Source organism: Galeopterus variegatus, unplaced genomic scaffold (genome assembly GCF_000696425.1).
Source record: "Galeopterus variegatus unplaced genomic scaffold, G_variegatus-3.0.2 Scaffold193, whole genome shotgun sequence".
NCBI lineage: Eukaryota > Metazoa > Chordata > Mammalia > Dermoptera > Cynocephalidae > Galeopterus > Galeopterus variegatus.
In genome coordinates, this window is record NW_007726304.1 from 392942 (window position 1) to 417331 (window position 24390).

The window sequence follows — 24390 nt, forward strand, 5'->3', positions numbered from 1 at the left end:
GTCTCTAATTTCTTCAGCAAGTAAAACAACATTCGCTGGGGCTTAACTTGCTTAAGTACACTAAGTTTTAGAATTGTCTATTAGAGAGCAACCATTGCCTATTAGAGAGCACAGTTTTACTCTTTGAACAATGCAGATTGATTCTGAAACTTTGTTAGCTGCTCAGTAACCCCAATGCTTTCCTGGAATATTTCTTCTCATGTGAACTTAATAATTACTGTTCAAATTAATATAATGCTGAAAATGTGATATTTATCTTACCGGTATTTCCATGTGGATCATATGTGTTTTATGGCAATTTATGTTCAATATTTTATTTTTTGGGAGAGAAGTCTTATAGTTTCTGCACCTCATCTTCCTCTTACTCAAGTGAAATGTGTATTTGGGGAGGATAGACCAGTCCACCTTAAGCATCACTGCTACACATAGTACAATGTTTCCAAGAGTCACCAATGTGTGAGGGAAGAGTGATCATGAGCAAGTCTGACCAAATATAAACAAACATTTGAGATATTCACGTTTACTTGAGATCATCATGACATTAGACCTTCTCATGACTATTAACTAGTCATTATCACCTAGGGATGAGCTGATAGGAACTGCTGACTAAGGGGCATCTCTCAAGTAGCTGGTGTTGGGGATGATTTCCTCTTCTAATGTAGTCTCTTTTAAAATATACTGCTAATAGCTTTATTATCCTTTCAGGATACCAGAGGGAAAAATCACTGTCCTTTGAGAAACAACGGCTGATGCACAGGAGTCTAACGGCAGCCCAGATATTTCTGACTTCTTTTGTTGATAGTGTAAGGGATAGGACCTTGTCATTATTAAAATCTGTCTTCACAGTGATGTTTGGTTATTACTAAGTTCTTTAACACAAAAAGAAATCCCTCCAGGCTTAGTTCGAAGGGGTACCCGTAAGACCAAACAGCCATACCACAAGGGTGCATGGGTTAGCTACAGAGAGGTCATTCGGTTGACCAGCATCCTCTGCCGGTAGGAAACCATCCCTGAATCAGCCACAGGAACCACAAGCAGCTCATTCTCATTCCAAGACATTTTGTAAATAAACTGAGGAAATATGTGGGGGAAGGGAAGTCTGCTTTTCCTGTACGTGCTCTTCTGTGGGGTGGGGCAGTCATATAAAGTGGCCCAGGAGGTTTAGACATCATAGGGCCTGGGGGACTTGTAAGCGAAAACTGCTTTCCAAGTAACAAGGTCATTTTTCATGCCAATAAATCAGCATTGGAGGCTTACAAAAGCTGTGTACATACTGTGTTTTAAGTGGAGAAACACGTTAAACAAAAAAGGGGCAAGAGTGTTCCATGTGTTCAGAATCTATCACAATCTATTTCAAGAAGTGAGAGGCATAGGTAACAACCTGTAAGACCTTTTCATAAGAATTGTTTATGGAAAAGTGGAACTCAACTTGAATGAGAACCACTCCAAGTTCAGGGTGCTAAGTGACTGTGGGTTGAAGAGGGATCAGATTTCTCCATGCCAGTCTATTCTGATCTCTGAAGTGTGGTGCTAAAACATATAATTGTAATTTTATGCACCTTGAAACTTTTGTCAATTATGATATAACTTCAAATAGATCAGTTATTAATATAAGCGTAATTTACCTATGCAGGTCCCCAAAAACTGACATTCATTAAGACAAATTTCATTTAAAAAACTGGGTTTTGGATGTTTGGAAATTTTCCAGGAGAGAGCTCTGTACGGGTCATGTGATTGGTAACGGTTTCCACTGAAATTATGAGATGTGCCAAAATACCTTGCTCAATTCCTTCTTTCTCTAAAACTTTTACTGATGAAATGTAGCAAGTCAGCATTGTGCTACAATAATTATTTTTGCTTGCTTTTTGCATATTTTGCCTTTTTAGAAAAAGGTTTTTGAAAAAATAGATTTTGAAAAAGCAAGAAATACTTATTTGTCCTAACTTGCAAAATAATTTGTTTTTAATTAACAAATTTTTACTATGGGCAATGAATTTTGAATATGAAATGATGGCAAACTTTATTTTTTCACAAAGAGTTAAATGCTAGCTGTGGGAAGGGACAGAAATTGAGATTATGAAGCTCAGATTCCACAATTCTAGATTTTTTTTTTTTATGCTTCAGTAATGTAGTGCTGCTTTCTTGAATGCTGTATAAGGATCATTCAAATTATACAGTCAGTATTACACAACTAGATACAAATTCCCAAACTTCATCTTAAGGCAAGAGCTTTTACTTTTTATATGGAAACCACAGAAAACTTTGGTCTAGATTGACTGTAACGACCCTTTCAGTCATAAAATCTTGTGATTCTAAGACAGAAAATAGAATTTTACTTTGTCGTGCTTCTTTCTTTTTTCCCCGTTCAAATAATAACTTCATTTTGCACTTTTGAATCACTTTTTTCTACTATTATTTTATATGAGCAATGGAGATGGTGGTGGTGGAGAAGTAGGGGAGGTTTCATAGAATATTGAACATTTGAATTTAATCTTAGAAAATGAGTTGGAGTTTATCAGTACATAAATATCTATCTAGATGGGCTAGAGGAGGGAGCACTACAGTTACCTAAATCAATAAGGAAACTGGCATAAGTTCAATGCAAATGGTGCATAATTAGTGGGTAACTGAAGTTTAAGGAATATGAAGAAGACTGGAAGCCTAGGGTAGATATAGATTATGGAAACTTAGGAAATCATTCTGTAGACATGGGGGGTTTCAACTGAGTGAGTGATATGATCAGATTTGTATTAGAATGGTAATTTCCCTGGTAGTGTGACAGGCAATGGAAACAAGGAGAAGACTAATGTAGAGGTCAAGGTAAGAGGCTGATAATAACTTAAAATAAACCAGAGGCAGTATAAGGTGATGAGAAAGGGATGCATATTCCAAGGATATGCAGGAGGTATAATCAACCAAATATGGGGACCGACTGAACATGGATTGAACAAGAAAGAGGATTTGGGAAGGTATGCTTCTAGTTCCAGCCAGTGAAGAGAGAGTGGAGGAGCTACTGGGGGAGTAAAAACCTGCAGTTGGAGGGTTGGGGCAAGGTGTGTGGAATAAAGAAGTCTAAAAATATAAACATGGCTCAGAATCACTAATTTTGCAGATTTTATGAAATATCCAGAAAGTGATACTTAATAGATCGAGCTTACTTTGGGGTGGCTATTGGAGGCGTACATGTGAATCCCTGGTGGTGCTATTTAATTAGGTAAGACATCTTGAAAGGAGGAGGTACTGAAGAAAGACAGGAAAAGAAAACGTAGTCCAACATAAGGGACATTTAAAAAGAGAAAAAGAGGGATTATCAGCAGATTTTAATAATACTTTGTATTTCTTTACCACATTTACTTTCAAAGCATGCACCCCTCATAAAAAGCTAAATTAACTGGTAACTGCTCTATTTTGCAGTAAGTAGAAGCTATCATAATTACTTATTTTGAAATCCCAAGCTAGGACTCAAAGAAATGCTATGAAATACTAGACAAATATTGAGTTTAGGTCAAAGGTGAGAATGTAGATGTTTTATATCTGGTACCTATATCTTTATATAATGGTATTCAAAAGGTTTGTGGAAAAATAGAATTAGAAGATAATATGAATCTTTCCATGAACTTTTTGAAGTACCTTTAGATGTGTCACAGGGGAATATATGAGTGGGAAAATGGGCAGAATTTATGGGAACTTTAAATTGGGACCTTCTGATTACAAATGTGTCATATTCATGGTAAAATGAGTATGTCTTTCCCTAAAATTAAGAAAGAGGGAAGTATCTTTTCTTAACTTGTTTATGAAGAGTAAGTATATGAAAAGAATTAGTGCATGACTTATGCCTATTTGCAGTGTGTGAACTGTTGACACTCCCTGAGGAAGTGACTTCAACTTCTCTATTAAACAAGCCCCTACTATCTATTTGATAACCTTTAACTTGTGATACGTAACAGATGCAACCATTCCTAAAGGACTTAATATTGTCATGAGAGTTAATTCGACTTTGATAAAACATCCAGAATGTAGAGTTTTAAATGGTACCAGAGCATTTGGTAAACATACAACATTTGTCTACTTATTTTTGATGTTCATGATGTATCAAACCAATTATGGTATTGGAAACTAAGCTCTGTGTCTGTTACCATTTAAGTGCAAGCTTCAAGGATTTGCCTTACATTAATCACCTTCTAAAGCTCAATTGCAAATGTATTAACATCTATTGTAAGTTGCTATGTGAAAGAAATCCATTATTGCATGCTACACTTACCTCTGATGTTCATTTATTTGTGGCTAAAAAATTTCTAGAAATATAAAATTTAATATTTAATTGTGCCTATGAATATCTGGTAAAGGTATCAAGTTCCAAACCATGTAAATTTAAGATGCTTAATTATGAAATAAGTCATTCAAAATGAAATAATGAAAACTTTTCTAGTAATCCATTTACCTAGAGAAAATGTGAGTTGTTGTTTTTTTTTTTTTGCCTAAATTAGGACAATACATTTCTACCCTATCTTGAGACTTGATTGTTACAGAGTCATATTTAAGTTTAGAGTAATGTTACGGTCACTGAAAATGAAGAGACATTTCATGGTTTCTCTGGAATGCTTGGCAATGTTTATTTTTTAAAAAATCTAATGTTCAAAATTTGAATTACTTGGCAGTCTCTTTCAAATTCTGTTGAGTCAATCCAAGAAAATATTGAGGTCAATATTTCTTATTTGTTCATAATTTAAAGCTTCCAAAGTTGAACTGACAATGGCTAGGTCTCTACAACCATTTAAGTAATTTGGAGGAGTAAGGTATAGACAGCAACATATGTACAAAAGCTTTTTTGAATAAATATAATTACTTATTGTGATACAGATTCCTTTATGTTCTCAAACTATGGTATCTAGATGAACAGAGGTCTACTCATACTCCTCCATTATTATTTTTGATGAATAATTTGTTGAAAAAACCACTTGTATATATGTCCAAATATATATAGATCTTGCTATTTTTGAAATACCAATTAATATCTGGTTGTTTTAATATTTTAATATGCCAATGTTTTAATCATTAAATGAATTAAAATTCACCCATGCTATTTAAATATAGTTGTGTGTGTCTTAACAATGGGGATATGTTCTGAGAAATGCAGCATTAGGTGATTTTGTCATTGTGCAAACATCATAGAGTATACATAGAGAAACCTAGATGGTATAGCCTACTATACATCTAGGGTACATGGTATAGCCTATTGGTCCTACATGAGTAATGCATTGCTCTACAACACTGCAATGGCTTCGATGCTACTAGATAATGGTAATTTTTCAGCTCCACCGTGCAGTCCATGCAGACCACCACCATATATGCAGTCCATCACTGACTGAAATGTCATTATGCAGTACATGACTGTATACCTATGTGTTTCCATATGTATGTATATACGTGTGTGTGTGTGTGTATGTTATATCTTTTGTCCCACTGAATCACCTCTCGTCTGAAAGCTTGCGCCTACATCAATAGGTTCACAGAATTCCTAACAGTCACAGAGAGGAATGTATTCACCAGCTGCTGAATATAGCCCAGTTGGTGCTGCACTATCATTATTATGTGGGGAAACATACTGTTTTTAATGGAAACGATTTCTTTGAGAACTTGGAAAATCTTTCTTTCTCTCTTACTGAATAATAATTTCCTGAAGGGAGTCTAATATTTATATTCTATAAATACTTTAAAATAAAACCACAGCAATAATTTAAACCTAACATTAAATAGCAATTAGCTAGACTTTCCACTAAAGTCAAGCAAGCTCAAAATATTAAGCCAACAGCTAGCAAATGATGGCAGCTATAGAATTCCTGTAATCTAAGATATGATGAATATTTGGTAGCTAGATGCCAACTTGGTGGCCAAGGGCTATGCTTTGTTTAACCACATGCTATAGAATCAGGACTGAAAAAGAAAAATAGATGAAAGAGGGCTACATTATACATAGATACACTGTGGAGACTGTGATTAAGGTTTTCTTTTTTTTTTTTTTTTTTTTTTTTTGTCTTTTTTGTGACCGGCAAGGGGATCGCAACGCTTGGCGTGGTGTCACCCACACCGCGCTCAGCCAGTGAGCGCACCGGCCATTCCTATATAGGATCCGAACCTGTGGCGGGAGCGTCGCTTCGCTCCCAGCGCCGTACTCTCCTGAGTGCGCCATGGGGCCGGCCCTGATTAAGGTTTTCAACAAAAATTTCTGAGAGCCCACAATGTGCCCAACATTATACGTGAGACAGAAAATGCAGGAGTGAACGAGACATCCTGTTTCTGACATCATGATGTTAATCAGTTAATAAGCAAGTAAATAAAGAATTAAATGATTAAAAATTCTGATGAGTGTTGTGAAGGAAATAAACTGGTGGATAAGGCAGAGAATAATTCTGGGAAGCTAATTTAAGTATGGTGGTCAGGGTAAACTTTTTAAGGTTACTCTTTAGTTGAGACCTGGAGAATGAGGAGGAGTCAGCCATGGAAGCCTGAGGAAGAGTATTCTAGGTAGAGCATGAGCAATGCAAAGGTTTTAAGGCTGCGGGAAGGAAGTGCGCATGGGGAGCAGCCCGACATGAGCCAATGAGGCTGCGGTGCTGTGCGTGATACGAAATGAGTTACAGAAGGAGTCAGAGACACATCCTACAGACCCTTGTGGACCAAAGTCAACAGGCTTTGTACAGCTAGAGTCTGCGTTTCTAAGTAAATACCAGAAACAAAGGAAAGAACACATTTTGCCTGATAAAGTTATTCACTTTAATTTTTGTTAATTTTATGAGTCTTGGAGCAGTACCAGCATCTTGTATTCCATGAAAATATGTTCTCATATTAATTTTTATATTGGAGAATGTTCTAACTAGCAACAAATGGGAATTTGTATCCAGATTCCAATCTCTGAAGAGACTGTGCATCAGTCTACATGTTCTTTGCTCTTGGGAACATTTGATTTCTCCTCTGTTCCTCCCTATCTCCCTGTAGCAGTAATTTTACTTTGCTTTGGGGTTTTTAGTTTTTATTTTTTAATTTATTTATTTTTACTGAAGTGTGTGCTTGTGGGGTAGGTGAGGAGAAATAGGAAAGTTATGAAATACATGAGGTTATTAGAACAAAGAAATAAAAAGTAAAAAAAAAAACAGTTACATTCTTGCATGTAATCTTTTCATGTATTTTTCTAAATTCTTGCCATTAGCAATGCATATTGAAATAATCTAAATAATTTAGAGCAACAACACTATGGTTTTCACTTCTAACATAACCTTTTAGAATCTCAATATTATGTTCTTTTATTCATTAAATGAATTAGCAATCTATGGGCCAATTTCAAAGCTGATTCTTGAAAAGTTGTGAAGACCATATTAGTCTTTCTGTGACCAACAGATAGACAGATATGGTTTATACAGCTACTGAAACTGTAACAAAAGCATTGTAGAACCAAAAATAAAGGTTTTTTTTCTAACCACAAGTAGAAAATCTATCATAAAGTTAATGCACTCTGCTACGGGTGTAGAACATAAGGTACTGAATCAGCATCTCCAGCTGTTGCTTAGTGAGGGAAAGCGTACCCTTCTCCAAGTGGCTATGTTCCCAAGTGGAGGTGAATAGAGGACAAGAGGAGGTGGAGAGGGGTAACCGAGACCCAGATTCTGCAGAGAGCCAGGACCTGTTGATGAGTTAGTGGGTGGTAATAACAGCATTTTTCATGAGACAGATCCAACAGTGTTCATCCAACAGTGGGAATCATTATGTGCTCTGGTCTGGCTGAGAGAGCAATTCCTTTTTTTTTTCTTAGGGGGAGAAATAATTAGAAATCAACATAAACAGAAAATGTGATAGTTTAATGGTAATTAATCTGCATGGATGTGAGTCTAAACTATTAACTTCACATTCTTTAATGAAACAAACTTCAGTTTGTGCTAAAAAACAAACTCTACTTTGTTATATTATGAATAAACTTGGATCTTCCTGCCACATAGCATGCTAAAGTAGCATATCTGATGGCTGAAGCCTTAGCATAAGCAAACAGCAGGCGAGGGACTTGTGGTATTTTAACAGGCGCAAGAAGATGTGCAAATAGTGAGTATACCATTAAAAAAAAATCCAGCTTTATGTATCACAGCTAAAGTCCTGAGCAGAGAAAATAAATGGTGTTTTTCCTCCCAGATTCACAAAATTGCTGACAGAACAGAAAGGGAATATACAGGCACTTTTGCATGAGGCATTTTTGTACTTATGTGCTCGGCTCACTGCACTGATACCTCCTTTGGAAATGGGCCCTGTTCGTGTCCCAGAGGAGCACAGTGACAGGGAGGTGAAGTACTGGCTCTGGACTCATGCAGTCTGGTTTTGAATCCCAGTCTTGACATATTCTAGCTGAATTCCAACATTTATCTTTTCATCCAGCTATTCATTAAAAAAATTAAATGATTTGACATCCAGACACTGTGCTAGTTAGTGAGCATACAAGGATGAATAAAAGCAATTTCTGTGTCGAGTTCAGTTTGATTACTTATTTAGGCAAAAGTCGCTTAACCTCTTCAAGTCTAGGCTTCCCCATCTGTAACATGGGAATATCTGCTTGATTTGTACTGAGAGTGTTGAGTAAGATTCTGTGTAAAGCACCGAGTACTCTTACAGGCATTCATTAGAAATCAGTATGTAGGGCCGAGCCCGTGGCGCACTCGGTGCGCTCACAGCGCTCACTGGCTGAGCGCAGTGCGGCCGGTCTCAAAAAGGACAAAAAAAAAAAAAAAATCAGTATGTATATGACACTTTGTTTTACTCAAGAGGCACTAACTACATCCTGTGTTATCTCCATCTGTATTTGAGGCAACTGCAGCTTGATCCCATAATAACTCTCAAAAACTAAGCATAGAGGCTAGGAAGAGGGAAGATGCTGATGCTTCTTTCTAATCCAGGAGATCTGGGGGACTCGGGGAACCAGGAACTCACTAACAGTCAAAGAGAGTGGCTACTCTTTAATGACCACAGTCACAGACATTCATACGTATCACAGATGGTCTCATACAACATTCTGGGAAGACAAGTACCTACTTTAAAAGAGGTAGGACATGCCATGGAAATGATACTTGTATGGCCCACAGAACCCAAAGGGCTATATCTGTGGTTCCAAAATTTTACTGTGTGTAAAAATGACCTGGATTACTTGTTTAAAATGCACAGGTTCCAACCCCAAAGATTTTGATTTGGGAATGAAGATGGCAAACTTAGGTAGCTGCATTTTTTTTTTTTGTCTTTTGTCTTTTTCCGTGTCCGGCAACGGATCGCAACCCTCAGTGTTGCCCCCGCACCGGACCGGGGACCGGCAACGGGATCGCAACCCTCGGTGTTGCCCCCGCGCCTCGCTCAGCCAGTGAGCGGGAACCGGTCTGTATGTGGGATCCGAACCCTCGGGCGGGAGCGCCGCCGCGCTTCCCAAGCGGCGCACTATCAAGTGCACCACCGGGCCGGCCCTGGGGTAGCTGCATTTTTAAGAAGCACCTCAGGTAAATCTGTAGCTGATGATATAAGTTCCGTCTTTTTGCATCACATAATGACCCTCTTCACAAATAAGTATTTATTCAGTGATTACTGGAAGCAGTCTTCTAAGGATTGATCATACTGAGAAGCAAAACATGGACTTTAACTCAAGAAGCCTACAATACAGTTAGTAAAATAATCTTTCTATATTCTTACAACTGCAAACTTACAGACTAAAACTTTAAGGCAACAGAAATTAAAAGGCAGGAGCAATTACTAACGGTTCAGGTATTTGAAGACTACAGAGAGTAGCTAGGAATAGTTATGGGATTTGAAGGAAAAGGACACTTTAGACAGAAAAGGGGAAAGAGTGAAAATGCTATGAAGAAAATTCTTTATAGGGATATAGAAAGAATATTTGGGAGGATGGTGAATATAACAGAGGAATTTAAAAGAATCTTAAAGCTCTTCCTTCTTCCTTGAATTTTCACATGAGAATATCAAGGTCCACACAGTTATTTAGTTCCCAGGTGAGAGAAATCATAAACCTTTGGAACTTTAGGGGTCTAGTTCACTGCTATCTTGTAACAGCCTGGTTGATTGTGTCTTGTAAAACAAAAATCATGATATTTAAGGGATGCCCATATAATTATTTTATAGCAATACTTATTGAAAAAATCCCCTCATATCAATCCTCAACCTGTCTCTCAGGAAGTTCTCCTTCTATAGAGAACACACAATAGGTTTTCTCCTTTTCCCTTAAGACAGTTTTGTCAAACAATGCCTGGTGCTCTTGCTTCGGTATCTCCTTGTTCCCATGATGAACTCACACATTGGTATTCAAGTGGGACAGGACCTTAAGAGTCTGCCAGTTCACCTTTTCAGCCGGTAAGAATCTCATCCACAACAAAGATTTCCCTTAATCAGTATGCCTTTATTGTCAATCCCAAAGAAATTACACTAATAGGAACTTCACAGAAGATATATGAGGATTGTTGTAGTGCAAGAAATCCCATGGACTTGTAGAAAAACAAAATAAATATCTCCCCTCAAGAACTTTGAGGCTAAATTCTGCCACTTAGTAGCCTTGTGATACTACACAAATCACTTAACAGCTCTGAGCTTTATCTGTAAAATGAAAATGGTAAAACCGGCTCTGCCCATTTCAAAAGAGTATTGAAAAAAATCAAATAAGACAATGATGAGAAAGTGTTTACATGCTGTACAAAATTATATTGATATGTTATTGTTGATAAGGGGCATAATGATACTTTACCAGCCCAGGGCCAGATTTGAATCTCCCTCATCCCCAAGAATAGAATACACTCCATGAGAAAACTGATAACTGTATTTGATGAGAATACAGTATGGGTAATTGGTTCGCTTTTTAAAAATTGTGCCCTATCATGAGTCTTCTTAGATTAGGGAAACAGGTTATTGTGACTTTTTAAGGTTTGGCATCTCTTGGAGAAAGGAAATAAGGAGATTGTGAAATAAGTGAAATCATCTTTTCAGCCAATGAAAAGATAATTCTCTTTGAAAAGATCATTAATTAAACAAATAAGAAATCAGATTGCCAGAAGATCCACATAGCACTTCTTTGGAATATCAGTACTTGGAACCATCTGCTGAGTGGCATTTTGGTGTTACAGAATGGCCACAGGGTTCATTCCTACTCTTGGTCCACTGCAAAGTGACTTTAATCAAGTCACTTACTTCTCTGGCCCCCTTTTCCTCTCCATTAATTTGATGAGATTATGCTGCATACCATGATTTCCCAAAATCTTCCTGCCTATTAAAACATATTATACACCTAATAGACATATGCTCTTTCTCTAGCATTTTCTATCTCCGTAAATGGCACCATCCAGATGCTAAAGCCAGAAATCTAGGAGCCCTTCTCATCCCCACCTCCAATCACCCTTTCCTACAGATTCTACCTCCTTAATTAATAGAGTACACATCTTTCCATTTCCTACCAACACTACTGCTACCATCTGGTAATGAGGGACTGCTTAAGAGTAATAGTTGTGATTTTATCAGGTCCTTGCTTTAAAAACTGTTTAAAAGCTTCTCATTACACTTCCCAAGTAACCACTTTGTCAAGTAGCCTGGTTTACTCCTCTCACCCTCACTTTTTGCCTAATGAGTAGTTCTGTCTTAGCTCATTTAAACCTCATTTAAACCTCCTCTAGCCTTCTCCTACAACAGGCTTAATAAAAGCTGAGTGTTGTGGGGAAAGCTGTTAAGTCAAAAGATCTGAGTGTACATTTTAGGTCTATCATTTCTGACTGTGTCATTTTGATCTGTTTCTTAATTGTACTGAGCCTCAGTTTCTTCATTTGGAAAATGGTTATCAATATATCATGAAATTGTTCAGTGTTACATCAGAAAACACATGTAAAAATAGCTGAGTTGCCTTTCTTTACTCAAAACCCTTCACAAATTAGTGATAACATACAGAAAAGAGCTGCATCGAGTTATTTCCAAAACTCTGAATTTTGGCAACTGACCTCTTTAAAGCTATCAACTGATGTTATAAAAGGTCATCAACAGACTTACATAAGAAATCCAAATAAGTTGTTGACATGTGTTTGCCAAACTGGTGCTTTAAGTAGATTGGGTACGTTCCATGTAGTGGTCAAGAGGTTACCATAAAAGGTTTGAAAAATGCCTCAGAGAGATGAACAAAAATGCACTATTTTTAAACATACAATATTTTAGTGTTTGTTTGGTAAAAGTAATTCCAGTTAATGAGCTAGTGTGAAAGTTCAGCTATAGAAATTAGTCAATGTGCTGAAAATGGAAATTCACTCAGCCAAACTATGCCACTCCATTACAAGCTTTACCTAACAATGCCAACTACGTTTACAGTGCACATAGCATACTTCCTATGATTGTCAAAGACGTCATGCTAAATGATGACTCCTATTCATTGGTCATAAATTTTAAGACAACAAAACACTGGGAGGCCTAATAAATTCCAGTGTTTTAAGCTGATTTTCCTTCCACCTTCCAGCTTCATCCCTACATGCTGTCTATTATCCCTGTTTTCCAGGGAAAAATCTGGATATGTATTAAATTCTTGTAAACTACCTATTTTCCAATTCTATTTAAACAAAATCTAAAAAAGAAATGTTGTACAGCTTAGAAGTTATATCTTAGTGTTCTAATTTATCTTTAGCCAAATATTATTTTTGTAATTCTGGCTTCATTTTTTCTTTCCTTAACCACTGTGAAATACTACAAGGGCAGGTTTCAGGTATGTTTTGCTCACTTTTGTAATTCTGGCACACAATAAATGTTGAATAGCTGTTGAATGAATGAATACATTTATGGTGTTTTAGTTAGGGCTAAGCTCAATTTCAATTCTTTTCCATATTTTTCCCCCAACAAGATTTCTATTTTGCTTGTTATCTTTTTTAAACTATGGCTTAAAAATTTCATGAAAGTACAAAGAGAAACATACTTTTGAATTCAAGCCCTAACTCCACATTCTTGGAGTTTTGACACAGACAACCATCTAAGGTTAGAACAGGCTACAAGATGGAAAAGGGAAAGCTCATAGATCTTACCATTGGAGGGACTTCAAGATCAGTTCCCTGCTTTTAGAGAGATGGAAGATTATGAGTTCCATTTTATAGTGGACACAACTGAATCACAGACTAAATGATTTGTCTAAATTATACAGCAGAGTATACATTAGAAATCAATCTCCCTGCGTCCAGATGTTGGATTTCTCTCACTATAGTCCAGACCAAGAAGATCTAGATTCTAAGAAGGGAATTAGAAAGAGATGATTCTTGTACAATGATGCTTATGAAGTTTCTATTTCATATCTCGGGGTCCTTTTTTTTTGTTATTGTTTTATTTGCTAAATCTTAGCAAATATAAAATCCAAGTAGGATTCAACTGGAAACTCAGTGAATGACTGCCATTATATGTGTGAAGCAAAAGGAAGAGTAATACTCCATTGCAGATGTTTTAACAGTGTTCACAAAGCATCTTTTCTCAAAAATGCTTTTTCACACACACAAAAATATTAATGCAAAGTTTAACAAAATTCTACTTCTGTAAGAAAGAAAAAACTGAAGGTACCAATGAAAAATCTTAGATTGTGGCTTATCAACAAAGACACAGAATTAAAATTCATGAACTTTTATATTTCAGTGTAGGCCTTAAATCATCAAGAGAAGAAGGAAACAGTAACCAGTCTAAGGGATGTATACCTTTTCTAGACAAGGATCACAAGAATCATAAATACTGTAGAAGTAATTTGAAATCCAGTTGATAAAGTCTCTGATGCTTTATACTGATTAGCTGTGTAATCCCCTAGTATATAATAAACATTAGAAAATGCTCAGAAAATGGGCAAGCACAGAAGAGAAGGGTGAGCTTTCAGCCCTTAAGGCCCAGGGTACCACCCTATTAACAGGAGATATTTGACAGAAGCATTAGAGTTCAGTAATTATCATTTTTAATAGCTCTTGAATAATAGTACAGAAACCAGAGCTTAGATAAGATCTCAGATGTGTTACTTCATTTTGGTGAGAATATGGATAAATAACTCAGTACTGCATTATAACTGGCATGGTGATAAGAACATTTGTAATTGCCCCTCACTTTTTTTAAACTATTAAAACACCTATAGTCAATTTTTACTATTTAATATTTAAATGAACTCATTTCCCCTACATTCTTTGTACATAAAAAAATCATCTCCATAGTAATAACTTAAAATAATATTTTGCAGTTTAAATTATATATAGTTTATTCTAATTCCTCTCTTGATTCTTTCTTCTTTAGTCCTTTTTCCAGTGTACAGTATCAGAATCTATGCATCAGATAGCAGAAGGCCTGTTATTGCAAACATTAATAAGATCTATCATTTAGAAACAGTTACTTACACTTTGTTTAATCTCTAATGGAAAGGATTTCTCTAAATATTTATACCAGAACAGTTGTCAGAATGAATCCTGCAAAATTGCTGGCATACTCCCAGGAGCAGGGGGCTGGTGTGTGGGGGAGGTAAGATTCCTGGTCACATAATTTTAAGCAGCCCTAGAATTTCAGGGAGCTGCCTGCTACAATATGAAGGGTTTGTATTAACAAAAAGGTACTTTAATGTGCAGAGCAATTCAAGTAAAGTATTTGAACAACCACTTTAGTTTATTGCTCTTGTAAAAATGACTCTCCATTTGCTTCAGGTTTAAAGTAAAAGGATTATTTAGGTTTTAGAGACCCAGTAAATAAATTGTCCATGAGGAAAGAAACTTGCACCTGAAGTGTGAAGAAACACAAAACTCATTCTGTGCAATGGCCCTCAAGGTGCTTCATACATAGAAATGACTTGTTTCTTCCCTGAGTTGCTAAGTAGAGTCAGCATACAAGTTACTTGGGGAAGAACTGAAATCTGCTAAGATAAATGCCAAGATAAATGCAGCAGTGTTTTATAAATTAACTCAGCTGTCTGTGTGTTTATTATTTTTTTTTGGAAGATTCTAAAATTAAGAATATTCAACTCATCTTAGTAGTGGATTAGAATCTGGAGAGTGGATAAGGAAGTGAGTTTGGGATAGGAAGGGTGAAGAAAATTCCCACGCTGAAAAATCTTGGCAATTTCATTTGAAATGTGTTCTTATCTGATGAACTCTAGCACCTCTGCCCAATAGCCTGTGAATTAAGTAGTTTGATTAAAAACTATTACATAAAGTTTCTGGGATTGTAAGCTCTTCATTTATAGCATGAGCAATATATTAAGTTCAGAGGCAAATATTTTAAAATAAATTCCTGGAATATCAGTGGGATGTCCATTTGGAAGCTGAAGATGGTAGTAGTAGCCTGAAATTGTTTGGAGCTCCTCTAACTGGAGTTCTCCCTTATTCTATTAGAAATTGAACTTTGAGGTATGGACACATAAGATCTGAAAACATACATGAATCAGGGCTGGGTCCTTGAAGCTTCATGCTATATGTAATGGCAAATGCTATTTATTGATTGTAGTAAGGCCAAGTATGCATCTATGTGATCTTACAAGCCTAATTGGCCTCCAAGGGAACCCCACTGATCTATGATCTTGGATCAAGCTTTGGACAAAATTGAAAAGTTGGCTGAATGTCTTAGAAATGTGCTATATGAAAGCCCTGTTATATTATATTCAGTCTTTGTGAAGGAGGCTAAGAGTCACCATCTTGAGGATTGCATAATTTGAGTGTGCCAATTCAGTCCAGAGGGTCTTATTTCTTGTTACCAAATGTATAATTTATGAGAGTCCTTGTGTATTCTACATAAAAAAAAACTCATCATAAATTGAGAAACAAAACTAAATTCTGTAAGAAACAAATAGCTGATCAGTAAGTACTTAATTAGTTTGTGGCCAAGCAGCATTTGTCTATATCTTTTGTATTTCATGACAAAAATGACATACCATCAAAAGGTAGTGGTACAAGTAAACACAGGTCAAAGTTTTACTGTTAAATTTCCAAAAATTAGGATTCTTCTATTCTTAGATTATTTTACTGTCAAATTCAAGACCAGAGAAAACCAAATATATTGTTCCACTGTAACAAGCAGGTCGTGGTAACTATTAGATGTGAACAGTGCACAAGGTCAGGGTTTATTTGCCAAATGATACCTGGAGATTGCCAGTTGCCAGAAAAAGCTGGCCAGAAAAAGGATCCTTTCTGTAGATTAAAATAAGCAATATCAACCATCCACATGTTTAAACAGAGAATGAGTAATTTAAGCTCAAAAGAGTACTGAAATATACTGAAATCATTCTGAACCATAAAGGAATTTGAAACTTACCACTGTAAGGAACTCAGTGTCTGTTTAATTAAAGATCCATCACATGAGGTGATGGAATATACTTTGAGTATTCCAGGCAAACTTTCACTTTATTAAGCACAGATACGTTCGTGCTAATTGAATATTCTCCTATGGAAAGGTTTAACAATCTTCTAATTTCTCATATATTGAAAGTTTAAGATTATAGCACCACTTATTTGTTAATAATTTCTACTTAGCTACTTGTAACATTATGTTTCTAAAAGGTCTTATTTTCAGGAATTATAAGTTTGCTCTTGACCTTTTTCTAGCTCTAGAAATTTTAGAACTCCTTTTTGCATGTAATGTACTACCATTTCCTTATTGCCAAATGTTACTTCAATAAAATTACATATAAATTGACCTAAGGATGTTTACAAGGAATCCTTCCCTTTCCTTTCCATCCCAGTCGGACACCTCTTTTATAAAGACTTAGACTACATCCCTTGGATTCTTTTTATCTCCTGAGGAAGGGAGGAGGAGAACTTGCAATGATGACAGCAGGAGTTTTAGACGTAGGCATTTGCACTTAGGGAGGCAGACAAGGTGGTTTATAGGAGGACGATGACATCAACTGTGCACGTACTAATGTGCACATACCATCTCTTGCATGCTAGGGTGAATAACCTATATTGAGAAAAAAAATTGGTGGAAAAGCATTGTTTTCTGGTGGATTTCCTGCTCTCTGTTAACTCATGATTGCTCCCAATCCTTAGAGAGAAGTAACTAGGTCTGACCACGAAGCAATGGCTCAAGTGTGCTGTGATGACCCTTTTCCCAAGGAGCCTGGCTTTCCTCAGTTTAATTACTTTTGGCAATTGTGGTTATTGGGATTTGGCCTAGTGACTCATTGGAACCCAAATTTTCCCAAAGAGCCCCCTTAAACAGAATTAAGTCTGACAGGAAGCTCAGACTTCCACCTCACTTTGACATGGAGCATTCCCCAGTTTATGGCAAGGTTTGAAAATCCTTCATGGAGCAGAAAAGACTAACAAACAAGATTTAATAAAAATAACTACCCAAAGAAGAGCACATTAAGAGTGAAGTAAAAACAGTGTAAGTTCATGAATAAATGACCTACTGCAAAACTTAACCTATTAAGATAGAGTTAAAACCTGTGCTATTTATAGCAGTTTTACTGATCACCAGTGGTCAATCTAAAGTTAGTAAGGAACTGTAGAAACCATAAAACTGTAGAATCCTGAAGTTTTTCCTAAAAAACAAGGAGGACTTTAGGGCACATTACCAATCATCTGGTAAGACATAATAAAGTAGTTGTTCATTATTAAGTAGATGTGCAAAAAATTTGAGTAAGGCTGATACTCCATGTTCTACAGTTGTCTTATTTACTCACTCATCCACCTACACCTCAGTATAATTCAGCAGCAAGCACACTCACCGTGATTTGCACCTCTCCAAGCAGTAGTGTTCCTATTCTATGAAGCCAATATCTGTTATGCTCACTATCATGTCCTACTGTGAGCACCTTGCTCTCTTTTCTTAAACTCTGACTAACACAATTCTCTATCAGATAGTCTTGTCTGCTCCTGTCAGTGCCACAAGTTTAACAATACCCTATTGATACATAATACAGGGTTATCTGATTACTTTATATTTTAAACTACTACTTGTTCAAATTACATATATCTCATCTCTTATCATACCCCACACAAGTCTATTTTGTGTATGTAACCCTCATAAAACTGGCACTGTTTTCAAGAGTTGCTCAGCTGCAATAGTTATTCTTGAATTAAGTATCTGACAATATTTCTTAGTCTTGGCTGCACATTGGAATCACCAGGACTGCTTTTAAAAATATGAATCTCTACATCCCATCTCGAGAGATTGTTTCATTTGTTCTTGGATGGGGACTTGGCATTGGCATTATTTTTTAAAGATCCCCAGATGATTCTAATGTGAACTCAGGGTCGAGAATCACTGTACCAAGGACCATAAAGCAAGAATTTGGAGTGGAGGCTACTGTTAATGCTCGTGGTAAAAGTAATATAAATGATAGATTGTATGAAGCACCATAAAGATAACTTTTCTGGCTAATAAAAACTAGTCAGTGAAACATCTATTGTGGTTGTAAATTACGTTGAAGGATTTTGATATTTAACTGTAAAATCACAGACCTTTGCCTACATCCTCACGCCTAAGTTAATCTATTCTTGGATATACATGCTATAGATGGGGAGAATAATCTTAGAGTATTTCATATAAACTGAGCAATTACATCGCTTCTAACAAAAAAACCCAGCAATTATGCTTAAAAACCATCAATAGGGCTGGTTTAAGGAACACAAGGATGAAGGGTAGAGAGATGAGAGATATGGGGGAAAGTACTTGAATACCAGAGGCAACCTCTATAATAAATGTTTGAACAAGACTTGTGATTTGTTAAATGAGGAGGAAGAGAGTGAGCAAAGAAAAGATAGTAAGAGGAAGAAAAAGTAAGGTGGGTTTGAGAAAATGCCCCCATGATTGCCTCAAGTACCAATCTCAATAGTTAAGATCAAGGGAAGAAATCAAGGTGAAACCTGGGCTTTGTATTCAGACCAGAATTCCAGGTCTACCACATCTCACTGAGTAATCAACTGAAGTGGGACTACTGGCACGTTCCCTACAGGGTGGGTGTGAGGATTAAATATGATAATTTTTGCAAAAACATCAAGTATGGGGTCTGGCTATTTAAATAATAAATATTATCATAACATTTACTTTAACAAATATAAATGTATATTAAGATAAAATGTATATAACAATGGCTCTGAGAGCTATGAAACTATAGCTTGCCATGAGGCATTTACACATACTTTTGCATATTATTTTACCTCTTTTCTTATTGGCAAAATGTGACTGATACTTCTTCTACTTATATTACAGCCTTTGTCAAGATGACTGTGTTTGTAACTGTGAGGTCCCTTTGTATGATAGGAGAACATAACAATGAGAAACTACTGCTCTTTTTCTTACCAAATTATTGAGCATATGTTAAGAAAACAGTGTTCTAAAATAAGCAGCTCACAAATTCTGTTATTTTATATTGTGTGGTGGTGGTTTGTATTATGTGGTTATAAAATGGGGGCTGCTTTACCACTTACTCTCAGGAATGTGCTTTGTATTGGGGTATAATTATAAATATGCTTACCAGCTACTTTTCTGAGGACAATTTTTGGGAGTGAATACAGTACATTGCACTACTGTGTATTCATTTCAGAAAGGTGTTTTAAGGTAACTGAATCATGCCCATGCCAAGAGGAGGAGAATAGACTGCTTCTGATACGGAAATCCCTAAATGAATAGGAGGAAATAGAGAGCTTGGGGCCTGGCTGTTACTGAGGCTGGACAATTATTCAAAGGGGATATTGCAGAGGCAATACTCACACTGTGTAGAGGGACTTGTTCAAGTTTCATCCCATCTTGAGATTTTCTTATTATAAGAGCACAGTTTGTAGAGAAACATACTTGAAAGTAGAATGCTATTGTTATGAATATATGTTAGATACAAATGGAATGGTTCAAAAAATAATTTTTACACCTTATGAAAACTTGTCTTTCATTACCACAAAGTTTTTAAGTCTCCTTATGATCTGTAGCAAAGTAACATAGTTCTACAAATAATGATACTTCCAATTATAATCTCCAACTGTGATACGTGGTAACTTACAACTGGAGCTCGTGATACCAGTGACCATTCTCTTATATAATGCAGAGTACTATAAAAATGAGAAACCACAGTTGAGAATGATGTATTAAACTACTTAAAATAGACAATGTACCTTAATGTAATTAATTAATCTTACTTTGACAATACCAAGAAGAGTGAGTCTCAGTGTCGGCACTGTAAATACTTTTGATAATAAGATACATCCCCTTTATGTGAGTGATTCTAAAGTACTTATATTTAGCTCTTGATACTCTCTGAAACTGGTTCTGGGCTCCTAAATGTCCTACTGTCCCCTCAAAGTAAAGACAGCTTAAAAATGAAAAGTTTCCTACCAAACCTGCTTCTCTGACTTTCCTGTCCTTTTGTTTGTCCCCATCATTTTTCCATTCACCCAGGCCTGAGTCCTTGTTCTGCAAAGTTTAGTGCCAAATACGGCCCTCCTTCTCTCTTCCCTTCATATCCAATTAATTGCTGAGAACTACTGACTTGATCAAAAGAAATTATCTGCCATATATACTCTCTTGCTCAATTGCTCACTGTCATAGCATAAGGTCTTATTACCTTAAACTTGGACTATTGTAATCACCTCTTCCTTTTCAGCACAGGCCACCTCTGAAAATCTGCCATGGAAGGGAAGCTCTGAAGCGTCCCTCTAGTTGGTATTCTAAACCAGCTCCCTGTGACCTAAGCCCAAGGACAAGATAGATCTGCTGTAGACTAAGTATGCTGATTGATGCTGTGGCTATGGGTTTTAGACACTAGAAACTGTGAAGGATGAGTTATATCATAATTAATTCATTCTCCACTTTGATAAATTGCTCATTAGTTAATCTTTAAGTGATAATTTACATATAATAAATGAATGCTTATAATTTGTTTGCATCCTTAATCTTTATCTTAATCTTAATCTTATTTGAATACAACACGCAAGTTTAGAAAGACTGTTTACTCCCTAGTTGTGACATGTTCTCAACCAAAAGATTAAAAGCTGAAGAGACTGTAGGGATCACTTAGATCAAAATTTTTGGTCAACCTCCTCATTTTGCAGATGAGGAACTACAGCCAAGTGTGGCAAAGGGACTAGCCTGGGTTATCCGGATATTAGCAGAAGTGCTGGATCCAGAATCCAGGTCTTTAACTTTTCAGTCTACTTTTCTCAATATACAGTGGGGATTCTCTCTTCTCAAGTCTCATTCTCTACCACGAACTTATAATATTTACTATTCACCAATTTTTAAAGGTCAGATGGAACACTAATAAGTTAGTGTGTTGAAGACTAGATTTGATTTTTGCATAAACTATAAAGACAGGTAAAAGCCATTAAGTATACATTTAATTGGGCAGTCATATTCTTTAGTATCACTGAATTTTCTGTAAAAATCTCCCAGAAGAATTTTAGTAACAGTAAATGGTAACTAGGTACCTTGTCAAGAATACAAATAAGGCAGAAATGCTCTTATCAGATATGAGGCACCTGCAACCATATTTTTAAAAATGTATTTTTGAAATTATTTAAACTGTTCACATGCAAAAAGAATTCAGGCATTTCGCTTAAAAGTTTCATTCTGTTGAAACCTTTGGAGCAGAAAATAGGAGTTCCAAGCACTCAATGACACAGACATTTAGCATTGTCAGTACCCCCACAATCTTTGAAAGTGGAACATTCCGTTCTTTTCGATATTGCTGGATGATTACTTTAATCAGAATGCTGTTAATATTCCTGAGTGGGAAGATCTAATGGGCCTAATTAAATAAACAGAAAAGATGGGTAGCACCTTTTACGAATGCACATTTTATACTTTATGTATTTTGTTAAGATGCAATTGCAAAGCATTTCAAATTTACTAGGATGTCCAACAAATGATAAATTTTAATATAATCCAATTATGTTAGACCCCGAGAAAAATCCGCACTTGAGAGCAATCTACATTTTTCCTCAAAATCAAAAGCCAGGTCCCCCCAAATCTATATAATTTATGTTGCAACTTTTTTTTTTTCAAATTGTCATTCTCCGAAGAATGCCAGTGTGCAATGCACTGTTAGGAAAGAAATAGTCCTAACCAAGTCAAACATATAATTTCAACATGCTGTCTTGCATGATCCTTACCATGCTCTCAAAACTGACTGATGTTTTCCTAATGGTAACCAAAGTTGGTTCTTACATTTCATGAAATACAATATCCACTCTGATGGCATTTCAAGAATTCGCTACTTGGAAAAAGGATTTTTGGGAGGGGGGATTGGGATTGGACGTGTGAATAAATAGTGAGGAAGTGAGAAAAGAGAGGTCAGGGCAATGTTCAAAATGAAACATTTGGATAGAAATAAAAGAGAAAAAAGATTTAGTAAATCATAATATCTAGAATAGTTTTATTTTTTTCGTAGTCAATTCTTATAATTGGAGACAGATCTTTTGATCTTAATTCTACATAGGGTTCGGACAACCCTACACAGTATCCTATCAACATTACATAGGATACAAAAGGACTATTGAATATTAGTCCCTTATTAATAACAGGTTAACCATTAAACTAAAATATATGTTAGACATTTGCGTAGCAATCTGGAGACCTCTCTCCAGATTCAAATAATCTAGAATGATTAGATGATTAGTAAGTTCATCTCATGCCAGTAGAGCAAGGGTTTCCCTATAATAACTAAAAAAATCAAATTTGTATTGAATAAATGATGGTATAAATACCATCAAATTTATTATTTAATAAGCCTGATATCTCCTCTATGACGTGGATCAGCATATAGTATAAATGTATAATTGTGAGACCCAATGTAGGAGAAAAATTCCACTTACTGGTTGTATGGCTTTGTGAAGTTTACTTAGCCTCTGTTTCTCAGGCTTTCTCTGTAAAATGGGAAGATTACTACCGCCTCTACACTTCCAGTGGCTATTTTGGGGCCCAAGTAAATAACCCAAGTGAAAATGTGATACACTTATAGTTATTATACTGTGACTTTTACAGCAAAGATAATTTTTAATTTTAGCACATAACCTAGAATTCAGAGGTTGACTGTACCAAGCTGTAAAGCCTGGGCTGGATGGAAATGAGTTAAAAAGTGAGTTCAGGGTTGTTGATTTAGCATCCTGTGCTTAAAGCTAAGGATTTTCTCTAAAAACACTGCTGGGTGGGTATTTTGAATAAGGATTTCTAGAAGCTGTATCAATCCAAACAGACAAAAAAGTATTGTATATTTATTCACTCATGAGTAAACAGATATTTTTAAAGTACAAGACTCCTACTTTAAAATGTTGTTTCTTTATAAAAGGAAATAGGAATTTGTAACAACTATGATAATGATTTTGTAACAAAGTAGAGACAAATAGAATAATGGTTGGTTTAGGGAAACAGGAGAATGCTGGCATGACTTTGCTATTTCTGAGGATAAGCCATGGTTCTTTAGACCTGACAGTATTTAACACTGCAAATGAATATCTTCGTTTGTGAGAAACTTTTCTACTAAAACGATCAAGAGACTATTAAACAACTTTGAAAAACAGTTCTTATGCCTTAATTTTCTACCTCTCATATCTGTAGTGATGGTTTTAAAAGTTTAGGAGAGTGCAGCTATTTATCTACAGGCCAGAAGAGATACTCTTGAATAATTCGCTTTAGTTGCCTCTTGAAGAAAAAACAGGAAAGTTGTTCTGTTTTAAAAAAATACGTGTAACCACTATCTTACCTTTCATCTAAAAAACCTTTTCCTAGTCCTTACTTGAGAAAAAAGTCTTCTATTCGTTTCTTTCAGAGATTTCCGAAGAAACGATGCATATCAATTCGTGCATATGCAGTTTCACCTTGAGTTTCTGAACATTTAAAGAGGGTTTCCCTACCTTCCACCTCTCCCCCATTCTCCAAAGTCATACTGCACCTGCCAAAAGAGAGTGTCGTCTCTCTTCTCGGAGGACGCAAGGGGTCGCCCCTCTCCCAGGATTGCAACAGCAAACCAAGCCGCAACCGCAGACCCAAGTGCGAAGGATCAAGGAGCATCTCCTGCAGGAGCTCTCTCTCCCAGACCCACTCCCACGGAATAACTGGAATTGCAACCCAATTCCACCCATTCCCTCTTTCATCTCGGCGACACAACAAGAGGGCGCCTTTGACTTGGCTTTGAGATGGTCAAGGCTGAACAGGAGCTCCCCTTTTGACTCCGCGGTTCTTCCCTAGTCTGCACCATTCCGCTGCGCCCCGAAGCCCTGGGCAGCGTCAGGCGGCAGCTTCCCTCACCGTGGTGCTCGCTGCGGGAGGTGGGCATAGATGGACAGCAAGCTTTCTTTGCGGGGTCATCCGTCAGAAACGGAATCCCCCAAACTGCAAACGGAGACACCTCTGACATTCAGACCCTGCCCCGCCCTGGCAAGTGTGTGGTTCCCGGCCCGGGGCGGC

At 36.5% G+C, this 24390-nt stretch overlaps 1 protein-coding gene across 1 annotated transcript in view; it reads right to left on the minus strand.

Annotated features, from left to right (window-relative positions):
- Positions 1-24390, minus strand: part of RSPO3 (R-spondin 3) — a 77011-nt gene that overhangs the window by 50193 nt on the left and 2428 nt on the right. The gene's annotated exons all lie outside the window — the stretch shown is intronic.